This window comes from Furipterus horrens, unplaced genomic scaffold, assembly GCF_987537825.1.
Source record: "Furipterus horrens unplaced genomic scaffold, mFurHor1.1.pri manual_scaffold_1, whole genome shotgun sequence".
Classification (NCBI taxonomy): Eukaryota; Metazoa; Chordata; class Mammalia; order Chiroptera; family Furipteridae; genus Furipterus; species Furipterus horrens.
The window spans coordinates 142,187,346-142,202,872 of NW_028327171.1; positions in this window are offsets into that span (position 1 = coordinate 142,187,346).

Below are 15,527 nucleotides of genomic sequence, written 5' to 3' on the forward strand. Positions count from 1 at the left end.
GGGGGCATGGTGTGGGGCTGAGACCTCTGGTCCATGGGAAACCTCCACAGCTGAGATCTCCCTCCTTATTTTTACCTGCCATGTGTGGGTGTGGGACCAGCCCATGAGACCAGCCCATTTCTCATCTCTGTCTCTCCTAACAATCTGGGTGTGTTATATCCTTAGTAGTAGGACTTCTGTACAGCTAGATTTCACATGGTTCTGTATGACAGGTATTCTGTAGTTTAGTTGTAGTTTTGATGTATGGAGAGAGAATGCAAGTACTGCATTTGCCTAAATTGCCATCTTGACCCCTCCTGTGACCTAAAGTTTAATTAAAAAGAGATTTACAGTCCAATATAAAAATTAAAATAAATCTGTATATGTATCAATTTATATAGGCTATAGGGATAGAAGAACCTAAAAACAGATGTCTAGTCTCATAGCAAAATTTAATTTTGGAAATACTTTATGGCTTTCTAATACTATAATATCAGTAAGTGTGATATGGATTTTTCTATACACTTAGTATCTGCATTAGTGAATAGTTCTATATGTTCATTCAGGATTTTTGAAACATAAGCAAAATACAACTTTATTTTGGCTGCCACTACTCCCAGACACTAGATGAAGTCTCAGCAGGTCCAGTTCCCTTCTAGGCATGCATTGATAATAAGAGCTCTCTGGTTGCTTTAAGTCAAAAACTAAGTCTCAATTCAAAAAATAGAACATCTATTTGTTGTACTAATCCCAATTCCTAACTGATCTGGCACTAAATCTTCTTCTCTCCCCTCCCCCAGACAAAGTCCTACTTGGCGCAGAACAAGGCAGGCCAGTATGGACTTCTCCAGTTTTTCCTGCAGTCTATTTCTTTTTCTCCTCTATTGTTCAGCTCTTTCTCACCTCTTATAGGCCAGGGCCAAGGGTCCAAAAGATTATGGGGTAAGAGTATAGCCCAATGTGGCAGGGCCATTCTCTACAGACATTGACACCATCTGGTGGGCAGAAATTTAAAAATGACTTTCATTTCCTGGACACATGGGTTCTTTCTGCGTGCAGGGTCCTTCTGTCCAAATTACGTGGCATGGATATTGACTCTTTTATTTCTCTGACTAATGCTACTCCTTATTTCCTGGTCACCCAACTTTCACTCCTCCTGAAGTCCGTTGCCCTGCCACATCTTCTTCAGCAGTAACCCAAAGGGCTGTGGTTAGCCTATATCTGGTCCTGAGGATACTCACATTTTCTGCTCAGGGGCACATTGGGACTACAGGCCCAACCCCTACCCAGTTACACCATTCTATTGCTGCAGCTACTCATAAGACACAAGCACCAGTATTGAATCTCCCATAAAAGCTTCCCCATTTGAATAAGCTCTTAGCAGGCTTGAGGCAGCACACCTAATCTATCTCCCTAGAAAAGTGTTAAGAGCAGTTCAGTAGCTTTTAAAAAAACTCAACCTATAAATACTCTTAATTTTGAACTCTCGACTCTGTTTTGATTCCCAAAGAAGGAATGAGTCTCGAAGAATCAGGTAATTGGGTTCTAAATATCCACTTTAAAAGTTTTTCCATAGTGGCCTTGCACATTTAATTTGGCACCTGATACTGGTAAATGTAAGTGACTACATCAAACTCTTATTTTAACCTTCTGATCTGACCTTATAAGTGAAGTTTTGTTTTCATCCTAATTATTAAACTAAAATATTGACTGTTAGGCCCACAAGAAAAATATATTAATATACTACTTCCCTGTGATTTTAAAAACCTCATTAAAACTTGTCTATGTAATCATCTATAAAATGATGAAATTGCACTAGATGATGTTTAGATTTATATAAAGTTTAAAATTCCGAGTATATACTATAATTCCTAGAACAAGCATGTAGGAAAATAAATCTGACATTATTTTACTTAGATTTTATTAATCTAATTTTATTATTAATTAGATTTATATTGTCTTAATATTAGGCCCTTTTAGGAATTTCAAAGCATGTGTAGTATTTTAACCAATCCATTAATATTTACTGAGTACCTACCATGGACCAAGTGATATTAAAGCATGTGAGTGACATTGTATAGTTTAATTTACCTCTTTCAATGTTTCACTATTTTGTTAAAGCCTATTAATTTTTACATCATGCCCGTGTGTATAGTAGGATAAATTAATGTAACCTTCAAGCACCTTACACTGGTAGGAGACACCTAACTGAAAATACAATGATCAGATTGCCAAAAGGCTCTGAAAATCATTAAGACATACACACAGTTGTGTTCTTCAGTAACTAGAGCTGTCACTAAAGTTGCTAATTCTTTTTTTTAAGGTGTATTTTAGATTTATAACAATTTCCTGTGAAGTTAAAACAGTAATTCCCCAGTCCAAGGTATCTCTCTAGGAAGTCTTTTATCAATTTTCCCATTTTTAGAAATTTTTCATAGTATTTATTGCCATGATACATAGTAAGGAAAACCAAATAATGAAACTAACAGTTTGAATAAAGTTACTCAGTTTATTGAAAATGAATCCCATCTCCTGTTCCATCCCAAGAATATGACTGATTCAGATACGTAATATTTCAAAAGCATTCTATACCAGTTAAATTAACATCTATTCTCTCTAGTGTAAAGCAAACTATAGAGAATATATCCATTTTCCTACTTTAAGATATTTTGAAAATTCTTGTCATTCAGATGTACTCTTGGAAGATTATAGAGAAAAATGGCTGTTATTGGGGGAAAAAGAGAGGGAAAGGTTTTCATGTCTAAATTTTAATTTTAACATACTAATTACATAAAATTCTTCATATCATGTATCTGTCTACACATTTCATAAATAATAAAAACTAATGAGAGCTAATTTGTATTGCATGCTTAATCGTCGTCGGCAGCCGTCCGTCTCGAGAGACAATGGCGTAGCTTCTTGAGAGTCTATCTGCACCGCCGAGAATGGCTGTGCAGTCCGATTCGGGAGTGACAATCCCTGCCACACTTGTTACAGGTGAAGGCAGATGGCCGTTGTTGCTGCTGTTGACGCTGCTTCCGCCTTGATCTTTTCTGGACCGCCTCCTCGTTACGCGCAGCCTCTGCACGTGACATACCTTGTCTGACCGTGAGCCTCCAGGCTAGGCGGTCGTCTGCTTGAACTTCCCATGTGTTGAGATTGATGGAGCATTGTGTCATGTCCTTTTTGCAGATGTCTTTGAACCGCAGTTTTGGGCGCCCTGTCATCCTCTTGCCTTCTGCTAGCTCGCCGTAGAGGAGGTCTTTGGGGATACGGCCTGCATCCATTCTTTTGACATGGCCGAGCCACCTGAGGCGTCTCTCGCTAAGAACTGCATGCAAACTGCTCATATTGGCTCGCTTCAGCACCTCGGTGTTGGGGACCTTATCCTGCCAGGCGACATGCAGGACGCGTCGCAGGCATCTCATGTGGAAGCTGTTGAGTTTCCTTTCGTGCCTTGCGTAGGTGGTCCACGTCTCGCTGCCATAGAGGAGAGTGCTGAGTACGCAGGCTTGGGAGATGCGCAGTCTGGTTTTCTCAGTGAGGCTGGAATTGTTCCACGCTCGCCGGTTCAGTCTGGCCATAACTGTGGCTGCCCTGGCGATTCTCCGGTTGACCTCCAAGTCGACTGACAGAGAGCTCGAGATGGTGGACCCGAGGTAAGTGAAGTCGTTGACAACCTCCAGGGTGTACCCGTCGATGGTGATGCATGGGGGAGTCCCCGTGCCTTGAGCCATAACATTCGTCTTCGTCAGGCTGATGGCTAGTCCAAACTCCTTGCATGCATGGGAAAGGCAAGTGACTAGCTGCTGGAGTCCCTCTTCGGAGTGTGATGTCAAAGCTGCGTCGTCGGCGAAGAACATCTCACGGATGAGCACCTCTTTGATTTTGTTCTTGGCTCATACACGGGCCAGGTTGTAGAGCTTGCCATCGGATCTGGTGTGAATGAAGACACCCTCGCTGCAGTCCTTAAAGACGTATTGGAGGAGCATGGAGAAGAAGATTCCGAACAGCGTAGGCGCGAGGACGCAGCCCTGCTTTACTCCGCTGCTGACTGGGAAGGCCTCAGAGGTTGCGCCGTTGTAGGACACCGTGCTGTGCATGTTGTCGTGAAAGGACATGACCACAGCAAGCAGATGTGGTGGACAGCCAATCTTCCGTAGCAAGCTGAAGAGACCGCTTCAACTGACCAGATCAAACGCCTTCGTAAGGTCGATAAAGGCGAGGTAGAGTGGTTTATGCTGCTCGTGACACTTCTCCTGCAGCTGGCGTAGGGCGAAGATCATGTCCACTGTTGATCGGCCAGCTCTGAAGCCACACTGGGACTCTGGGTAGACGCGGGAAGCAAGGGTCTGCAGGCGGGCAAGAGCGACCCGGGCGAATACTTTGCCGACGACGCTGAGGAGAGAGATGCCCCGGTAGTTGTTGCAGTCGCTGCGGTCTCCTTTGTTCTTGTACATGGTGATAATGTTGGCATCTCTCATATCCTGGGGGATGTAATCCTCCTTCCAGCAGAGACAGAGTAGATGGTGGAGCGGCTGTAGCAGGACTGGTTTCCCGCTCTTTAGGATTTCTGGAGGGATTCCGTCGCTTCCTGGTGCTTTCCCGCAAGCGAGGCGGTCGATGGCTTTGCCGAGCTCTGCCTCAGTAGGTGGGGTGTCTAGCTCCTCCATGACTGGTAGGTCTGGGATGGCGTTAAGAGCAGTGTCTGTTACGGTGTTCTTCGTTGCGTACAGCTCGAGGTAGTGCTCGGTCCACCGCCGCATTTGCTGTTCCTGGTCAGTGATGACCTCACCTGTCTTGGACTTAAGGGGGGCGATCTTGGAGGGGATTGGGCCTGTTGCCTTCTTGATACCCTCATACATTCCTCGTGTGTTGCCTATATCGGCGGCTTCCTGAATGCTTCTGCACAGGTTTAGCCAATAGGTGTTGGCACAGTGGCGGGCGGTCTTCTGGACTTTGTTCCTGGCAGCCCGTAGAGCTTGAAGTGTACTGGGAGTGGGCATGGCCTTGTAAGCCAGTAGGGCCTTCCTCTTAGCCTCGATCATGGGTTCCATTTCTTCCCAGTGAGCCTCGTACCAGTCAGCGTTCTTCCGCTCTTTCTTCCCGTAAGCAATAATGGCGGAGTTGTATATGGCGTCGCGGAGACGTGGCCAATTGGATTCGATAATGTCATCTGCCGCCACTCCCTCGCCGAGTGCATCTTCCATCTTGTTGATGAATTGCTGGGTCTTAACTGGGTTGCTGGCACAACTGGTGTTGATGCGTGGGCGACCCTTCATCTTGGAGTGGTGCAACCTCTTCGGCATTATGCGCACCTTGCTTACCACGAGGGCATGGTCCGTGTCGCAGTCTGCACTGTGGTAGCTGCGGGTGAGGAGGGTGCTGCCAATATCCGTTCTTCTGGTGATGACGAGGTCAAGCTGGTGCCAGTGGCGGGAGCGGGGGTGCCTCCATGACACCTGGTGGATCTCTTTGCACTTGAAGAATGTGTTTGTCACGCACAGGCCGTGGTGACACGAAAGCTCAAGCAGTCGCTGACCATTCTCATTGATCTTTCCTCTCCCAAAGTTTCCGAGGCAGGTGGGCCAGGCCATGTGGTCGGCTCCTACTCTTGCGTTGAAGTCTCCAAGGAGATAAAGAGCGTTACTTCTGGGGATCTTGGATAACGCTTCGTCCAGTGCATGGTAGAACTGTTCTTTCTCTTCGATGGTGGCGCAGAGGGTTGGGGTGTACGCGCTAAGAATGCTGACTGGGCCGAAAGTTGTTGACAATCGGAGGGTAAGTAATCTCTCTGTGCCTCCTGTGGGTGGCTCTATGGAGTTAACAAGCGTGTTCTTCACAGCGAACCCAACACCGTGCTGTCTTGGTTGGTCTGGAGACTTCCCTTGCCAGTAGAAGGTGTAGTTGGTTTCTCTGATAGTTCCGTTGTCGGCCAACCGGGTCTCCTGTAGAGCCGCAATGTCGATATTTAGTCGTGCCAGTTCCCTATCGATGACAGCGGTTTTCCTGGCACCCTTGATCCATGGAAGGTCTGCAGTAAGTCCGGGGCACATGGTCCTGATGTTCCAGCTAGCGAGGCGAAGAGCCGGAGGCTTCTTTCTTGTTGTTTGCTTGGAATTAACTGGTGCGGGTGTTTTGTGGCCCACTTTTCGAGAGGCGCCTCTCTGATCCCCACGCACCCAGTGGGGCAGGCGAGCCATGGCGAGACGGCACCTAATTGGCTGGGGCTGCCCAGCTGGAGGCGGGCGGTAGCTGTCCAGTGAGGTGCGATGACCTCTCCCACCGTCAGAGGAGACCCCTGGCGCTCGTTTCCTTCGCCAATCGGATGAGCTTATAACCGGTATCTGTCTCCTCCCGTGTTGAGTCGACATCTTGCGATGACGCTGGAGTGTCCTCTCCAGTGAAACTGAAGCTACAGAGCCTGGGCAGGGTGATATGGAGGGTCTGCTGTTGCCCATGCAGCAGACCCCCCCTCTCTTCGCAGCTGAAGGGTCCAAGGGAAAGACAAAGTCAATACAGCTTGGCTTCAGGTGCGCCGCAGGAGTTGCCAGTGTTGACTACAATGTCAAACCGCCTTAGGGACTCCGGCTCCGGATTTTCTGTCGGGGTTTACTCCCTTAGCCTTTCCCCTGAAGAGGTATGCCGCAAGGCAGCGGAGGTTTTTTGGAGTCAGAGTTTTCCTTCTCTGATTTTAGAGATGTCCTTGGCCTCGAGGCGGGGTGGCGACAGCTTCTTTTCAGCACCCGCGCTCCGAAAGCTTTCATCAGGAGCCGCTGGTGATACGCGAGACCTCATACAACCACCACCTTGACTCCTGGTCACATAGATCTCCCTGGTGGAGGTGCCTTTTCTCACATCACAGATGCTGCATTTAAAGGCTTCCGCGCTGTTTCTGAAGGTGCAAACGCTACAATCCCAAAAGCCTTCGTCTGCGGCAGGTTTCGCTTGTCTTTTTGGCCGTGTTTTGTCGTGGCCAGAAACGGACTCCTCACATGCAGTTTGATAATCCAGTTCATTCCCCTGCTTGGGCGGGCGCCTTGTAACGTCCTCTGCTGCGATGGCTTTGCCTGACCACAGCCTGACGGTCTCCTGCGGTGTTTTCGTCTGTCCTGTGTGCTCTGAAAGTCTCCGTGAACAGGCTGTGTGCCTCCGAGTCTCCTAGGACAGGCGCCGATGTGACTCTGGCATAGTTTATTGCTGGAGGTCCCTCTGATTACCTTCCTCCCAGGAGTCACGTATGTGGTGGCCTGGGCTTAATATTTTTGTTTAATTCTCATAATAGCATTTTAAAGTAGGTATTATTATGCTGAATTTTATTAATTCCACACTGTTTTTAATCTTTAACTCATTCACTTACTTTTTTCAGTTTGATGCCACTTTTATACAACTTAACCAGTAGGTATGGCAAAGCAATCAGAACAGAATTAAGCTATGAGATTGGCATTAGGCTCTAAGATTGCAACCCATCTTATTTTCACTGAGGAATTGCATCTATGGATTCCGTGGGTTTTCTGTTTTGAAGAAAGTTGTGGCAGCAAGGAGTTATTGATCAGTAACTGCAGAAAGACATGTAATGAAGCAAGGGATAGAACTATTGAAGCTTTGGTTGGCCCTATGGGATACCACACACAGAAGAAACCTGAAATATATGCATAAAAAAGGAACAATTCACATTTACTAGAGTTGCCTTCTGTTTACATATTAATATCCTATTTTGACCCCTGAGTAAATTATAGTTATGAAGGGTAAGATGACCTAAATAACAAAAGTAATAAGAAATGCGTTACTTTGTCGAGAGTTTAGACATCCACTGATTTCACAGGGACCACATTAAGAGGTTTCTAATGTAGTCTGCTTATAAGGTTTGCTGTCTTTTTTTTTTTTTTTTTTTTCATTGCCCCTTTGTCTTTTGGACAATGGCACTGAACTAATGACTCTGCCATTATACATTCTGGGAAAGTAAATGAGAAACCTGTTAGGATGGAGTGTCCATAGTTTGATCCACTTATTTCCATGAAAAGATAGGCAAAGCTGGTAGGGTATTGACTGGAGAAAAAAGGGGAAAAAAAGAACTCCGTATTCACAATTTAGTTTTGGAATATGAATCATCAGTTTTCCTCTATCATCTCACAACCTAGTTTTTTAATTAATCACTTTTTCTGTTTCACCTTGACTTTTCTTGTCTTCTTCCTTCTCTTATCCTCTCTTCTCTTATTTACCTTCTTTTCCCCTGTTTTCTTTCCCTTTTTCTCCTCTTCATCCTTCTTTCTCATCACTTCCTTTTTTCTTCCTCCTCCCCTTTCTCCTTTGCCCCATCTTTCTTCTCTCCCTTCTTATTCTACTCTGTTAAGCTCCTTCCCTTCCCCTGCTCCCATTGATCTGATATATATGATATGTACTTTGAACACTTTCTCTTCTTAATGCACTCATTTACTTTTAAACTTTGCCTTTGCAGTAGATGGGATTCCTTATTTGCAAGAACAGGTCAGCCCTAAGCAGAGCACGGAAAGTAGTGGTTTATCTCTGGGCAAGGGCTAGGACACAATTTCTTCCAAGGCAGGGAGGCAGAATAACTTTATTCCTGAATAATTCTCAGCTCAGGGCCTTCTTTTCTCTGAACAGAGGCTTGGCTTTCCTCCAGGAATTTGGGGTAATTACTCTTTCCCACAGATTTACGAAAATAATTTGTTCAAATAAGTAAATGATAAATAAATATATTTAATTTATTGGTTGTAAATAAATAAACAAAGGCTCTCTCCAATGGAGACTTAATTCCTCTTTTGTGTGGATTTTAGTGCTTGTGGCAGAGGCTTCATTCCTTATCCTGGGCACAGTAGTGATAAAGATCAGTACTTCCCTACATTATTGGAAACAGACCACATGTGAGAAGCAGGTTACAGAACATTTTGCAAAGCAACAATTTACCACAGTGAACATCAAATTGATTACAGAAATGTCTCCGTCATACCTGCAGTATTTACCACTAAATGACTATTTTGAATCAGAAATATAGTAAGGGTTGTAATGGCTCCATTAGTTAGGGTTAACATTTATTTAAAGAACAATGACTGAATTTGATATTAGAAACAACTTGTTCAAATCCCATTTAGTTATGAAAACTTTAGTAAATTTCTTAAATTCCAATTTTATAATCTGTGAAATAAAAAAAAACACTGCAGAGTAGTAGTAATAAGTAATATAAATTTTATAATACTTGCTAATATGTCATGTGGAATATAGTACATAATTTTTAAATATTTGCTTAAAGAATGATAAGTAAATTCAAATCAATTAAAGACAATATCAAGCCTATATTATTTTTCACATAATTGATATATATATATTAGAATTATATTTTAAATTTACTGAACTTTTAAACATGATATAACATTTTGATATTTGATTCATTCTACATATAACCAACTTTATGTTATATAGGAAAATTTACCTAATAATATGGATGCATGTTGCTTTACTCTGTAAAGTTAATAAATTATAGCTACCAAGAATTTACTTTTTATAATAAAGAATATGGTAATACTTTTCATAAAATAAAGAATCCTATTATTTATTTCTTTTTAGATACATGATTTTTACTTTTATAGATCAACTTTTCTCCAAATCACTAAAAAGCTAACACTGCTATACATATAAATAGCTTCACCACAATAAGAAAAAGGTAACTGCCAATTTGCCACAGCATAAGCTCTTGTTTTAAAGAAAATGGGTCAAGTAACTTTAAATAGCATTAAAGGTTATAATGTATCATAACTCCAAAATTTTGAATTAATTGGTTCAAAGCTTTTTAGAGAATACTTAGACTGAAATAATTAATAAAACTGGCATCATATAAGTATGAAGAAGTCTAGTTGAAATCATTGAACATTGAAGATTGACTGCAGATCTTCAGATAATTACAATTAAATTTAGCTTAAAAGATCATTGAACATTTAGTTTAAAGGGGGGCCATTAGTTCTGTAACAGAGATAATACTATTACTATGGTGGCAAATAACAATTTGATTTAGTTTCTTTCTTCACCATCTCAACTTAAAATAGTATTATATGTTGCACATGCAATTCAAACATCCAGTGTCTTTCTAAATGACACAGTGCTTGGGGAAACTGTAATGGGAAATTTTTTTAAAGAAGTGTCATGTCAAGGTGACCATAGCCAGGATTCTCACCTCCACATATATGTATTTTCATTTTCCTAGGTTACCCTTTTTTAAGAGAATTTCTTAGTGAATCAGTGTTACACTATCATACAGCCCTGGTTGGCCACATGCCACCTTTGTTTACCTCATGTGTATATACAAGCCCCTGCTATTTAGGTGGAACAGATGATTTTGGCTCCCATGACTTCCATGTCCTCACCCGCTGCCAGGAAACGAGACTGAAGGCAGATCCTGTTCTTTCCCACACCCGTTCCCTTGAGACTGAAGGCAGGTAATCCTTTGGCCTCTGTTCTCACTTGCCACCACAAGAGTTGAAAGGCAGATTTGACTGCTGTTCTCACCTGGTGCCATGAGATTAAATGGGTATGAATTCCCTCTCCAAAGTTCCACTGTCATTTTTCAGTCTCCCCAAATCCAAAGCAAACCTGCCTGGAGCTAGGTTCCAGTGCTACAAGAAGACAGAGCACATAAAGTTGTGGTTAAAAGGAATGGAGGTATAATAAAGCCTTTATTATCATAAGTACTGTTTGTATCTGTACTGTATAGAAAATATTGCATAGCATTTCTTCTCAATAGTATAATTTCCTTAGAGATCTATGTAGTTTGAAAACCATAAAAAAGGCTTGTAATGGAGGAACTATGGGGCTGTCATTTGTAACTAAGACATTAATGTTTAAAATAATGCATACTTTTAAATGCTAACAGGTGTTGAAGCTATTATGCAGTGTAGACTGCAATTTTTAGTAAGTTTTAAGAAAAAATGGTGATAGAAATCTCCTCATAAAAGTTGAATAAAATGATTAGTAATAGCTACAGAAAAGCCCACCTGCTTAAAGCCTTTTTATACTAATTCTTAAAAGGGAGTTAAGTTTTCCATGAGATTAGTATTATCACATTGAATTTATGGGTTTGCCAAGACTATATGAGTGTCAGTTTTTTAATGTAAGAAGGTGGTTTGCCTATGAAGGATGAAATTCTTGGTGCATTCAATATTCTGGAAAGACTAACACATGATAAACAGGGAACATTATAAACTAGAATGTCTCTCCTCCAGTTATATTGTAACCTCCTGAGTACTGCATATGAACAATATTCTGGCCTTTAAGTTAGTTGCTAGGAAATTACAGGACCAAAATAAACTTTAAACTGTGTGTTGTATCTGCTTTATTTTAACAGCTGAACAGGGTTATTTACTGACTGCCTTTGAGGACCTCTGTCCAGATGGGTCTTTTGCACAGTCACTGAAATTCATTCCAAAGGTCAGACACTGAGCACTCAGACTGATGGCATGAACCAGGTGTGAAAAATGAAGCCTGCATGTGTAGTTGAGCTCTTGTATGGGACGGCTATTTCTGTCAGCTGCCATGATTGACTATGCTACTTGTTTAAGTTGTTCTTCCCCAGAAGGCTCCTTGAGGATTACTTTGTGGTTCTTACTGACACCTTTAAACTTTCAATAGCCATTATACTTACACTTCTTTTATCCCGTCATAACATTGTCCATCAGACTTATATTGATTTCTTTTTGTGAAAAATATAATCATCCTCATAGAGACTGAATTTTTCTATTTTTGTCAGAAAATAAAAGCTATTAAAACACTTGCTCATCTGCCTCAAACTGATACCATACATTTAAAATGCTTTTGTAATAATAAATACCACCAGGACATATGTATTCAGTAAATGGTTTCCATTTTTATTTCATTTGCTTCTCAAGAACAGATATATTCTTAAAGGAAAAAAAAGTTGCCAGCTCTCAATTGATTGACATTTGTTTACTTAACTCTCTCCTTTTGAAAGCCTGCACACCTATTTCAACCTTGAACAATTTCCAACTGTGGTATACTGGAACATTTTTTCATTTATTAAGTTCAGTGTTGCCAACCCAAACAAAGTATAATCAGCGATGATCCGAGCAGACCAAGCTGTCTAGCACCATACAATGTATCTGCATACTAATTTCCAAATTCCCTCACATTTCCAGAGAACTAATGGGATCATTTTCATTCTGTTACAGCAACTCAACAGTTACTGAATCACCATCTGTGTTTTTGTTAACCTGAATCAGATATGAATTCTGTTATTGCAAGGTAGAGCAGCTTGTTTAATGATTCTTAATCTTTTCTTTAATTAAATCATGCAGCCAACCTGAAAAATCTATCTTAATGCAAATTAGGAGCTTTTTTGGCATTCGCTTACAGTAATGCACTAATAAGGTTAATTTATGAAGGTTCTCTTCCAGTCTGTACAGATGATATTTGTTCACTGCATATTTTTAGCATATTGTCCCTTTTTGTAATATTTTAAGTAATAAAAACAGTTATTTTTCACTTACGCAAATGAGAGATACTGTAAGCAGCACTCTCTGTTAACCAAAACTAAGTATATGAAAAATATAAAGAATTCTAGGTAAGAGGAGAATCCATTTTGTTGAGTTTCAAGAGCCAGTGTTCTGGAAATATCTCTCTGCTAAAAATGGTCATTTTCTTAGATATATAAGAAGAGAGCTCAATAATTAGATGAAGAGTTTTATTGAACTTTTTAAAAATCCTTTTGGACATGAGTTAGTAATATAAAAAGTAAATAAAATATTATAAAATAATCTTATCAAAACTTATGAGTAACATAATTATTATAAAATTGCATTTTGATAATTTCAGAATACCTTGTCTAAACTCTTTTCAGTTAGTTATTATAATATATCTAATAATGCTAAATTAAGTATAAACACATAATTATGGATCTGGAATAGATTATAAGAAATAGTACAGGATAAAAAGAAATCAAAATTTGTCAGAACAGTGGGATTAAAAGGTACTAACCTTATTATTCTAATGTTTACCTATGGGGCTTTCTTCATAAACCTGGCTCTAATCATATTATGTGGCAAAACATGTCCTATCATGATCAAGACCAATGGTTAACTCTATATTTGCTAAGTATCTTTTAAATCTAGGTTTAGTATTTGACTAAATAATACCAGATATGGTTAATAAATATAGAATAAAAATCATTTGCATAAGTTTACAGTAAGCATACAAATTTGGGAGCCACATATATGCAAAGAATGTTTCACATACATACATGTAGAGATGTGAATATGAACAAGATATGATAGCTTCCCTCAAAACTTTAAAATGTATTGGAAGGATTATTAACTTTGCACTCCTAAGGTTTTCTATTATTACTTCAAATGAAGTATCAATATTTCCTGAAGTATTTTTATATAGGTTTCAGGTGTACAATTCTATAATACACCATCTGTATACTGTATTATGTGTTCAGTACCCCAAATCAAGTCTCCTTCCATCACCATTTATTCTCCATACCCTATCCTACTTTGCCCCTCCCTCCTTTCCCTCTGGTAATCATGGTACTGTTGTCTGTGTCTATGAGGTTTGTTTTTATTTTCCTTAACCCCTTCACCTTCTTCACCCAGCCTTACAACCCACCTTGCCTCTGACAGCTGTCAGTCTGTTCTCTATGAGTCTGTTTTTATTTTGTTAATTTTGTTCATTAGATTCCAAATATAAGTGAAATCCTGTGGTACTTGTCTTTCTCTGATTGGCTTATTTCAGTTAGCATAATGTTCTCCAGGTTAATCCATGCTGCTGCTGAGGGTAAGAGTTCCTGCTTTTTTACAGTCAAAAAGTATTTTGTGTAAATGCACCACACCATTTTTTACCCACTCATCTACTGATGGGCACTTGGGCTGCCTTCAGAATTTGTATCTCCCTTGCATAGTTTAGTAGGCAGTTGTCATTGCGCTCTAGTAAAATGGTCATTTACTAAAAAATGATTGAACTTTTAATAAGATTATTAATAACTCCTGTCCCACATTGCACTTTGAAATGTTCTGTAGTATGATGCTATTAACTGATGAAATAACTGTATAATGTGCTTTTTGTTTTGACTTCATTATCTATTTCCATGACATTTTGACTTAATCTCAAAATGGTGGCTGATTAAATACACTATAATATCACAACTTATTTCTTTAAAACACATCTGGGTATAGGTTATTTCCAAAACAAAATTTTTTACTTGTTACTTACATGAAAAATTAAAGAGTTGTTTCTTTTTCTTTCTTTCTTTTTTTTTTGTGTGTGTTTTTGGAGATTTTATTATGGAATTCTGAAGTACGAGTATGTCATCCATCCCCCAAAGCACTGGGAACTAATGTGAGTAAAATATGAGTGCTGTGGCCTTAAAAAAGTAATAAATTGTAGAATATATTGCTTTGGTTATGACTAGGCCCCAAGCTTACTACTTCTTTTATCTATAGTAAATATATGCAAATCTTGACCTGTGGTTTTATACCTCCTAGACTTTGAGAAGATAAAAACAAGCTGATTAATGAGGTAACAAATCTATTACTGCCTTTAACTTCCAAAGTGCAATATGGCTGTTTACTATATTTATTATACCTCCAGGTAGAATTCAGTCCAGAGGGAACTGAGCCCAACAGCAAGCATCAGTAATTTGGATGAAAACATATATATGTGTATATATAACATACAAATTATAATTAGAATCAAAGTAAGACATTGGTGTTTAATTGCTACCAGCAAGCAAGATAAAGTATTTCAAATCCCTTGTGTCAGTGATTAGAAGACATATAGGCATTAGAGATGTTCTTTGGCATGAGTGGGATTCTTGTGTTTGAAACCAAATGACACAGAAATAGTTTTACCTAGCAAAGTGGTTAAGTTGCAGGACATTTTAACTTTTTTGAGGCAGAATCTATAAAATACTGAATTATTATTACTTTACAGCAAAACTACTATTTAAAAACTTATAAACTCATATTGACCGCTGTCAGATCAGTTTCTAGATTTATTGACTTAAGAAGTAGATAAAACTGAGGTTAAGGCAAGGTCAGGTCAATATTTATCTTGTGAATCAATGGGTTTTGAGACTAACAAAAAAATAAAGCTCAATACATGTACATGGCTGACAGAAGGAAAAAACTTCTGATCAAAAAGTTTGTAATTTTGAAATTTCCTAAGCAAATTTGACTTGGCAGTTTAAATATTATGGGATATTATATATCCTTAGGGTATACAGGATAAAATAATTCTGAATAATAGTCCTGAGAACCTAAACTATGTAATAGACATGTGCAATTTTCCTGTCTCCATAAGACAAATGTTTTTCAGTGATATTGTATTATTAGTTATTATAGTTTTTTCCTCATTTTAGCTATTATTTATCTGTCTCAGAAGAGAAAGAAACAAATGAGAGAACATTTGATACTGATGCAGAATTTTCAATCTAATGTCACTTGAAATGTGGTTTCTAAGAATGAACTATAATTGCTTGGTTTACTTGTATCTTATTCATCATTATAGCTCCTGTGTGCTCCAAG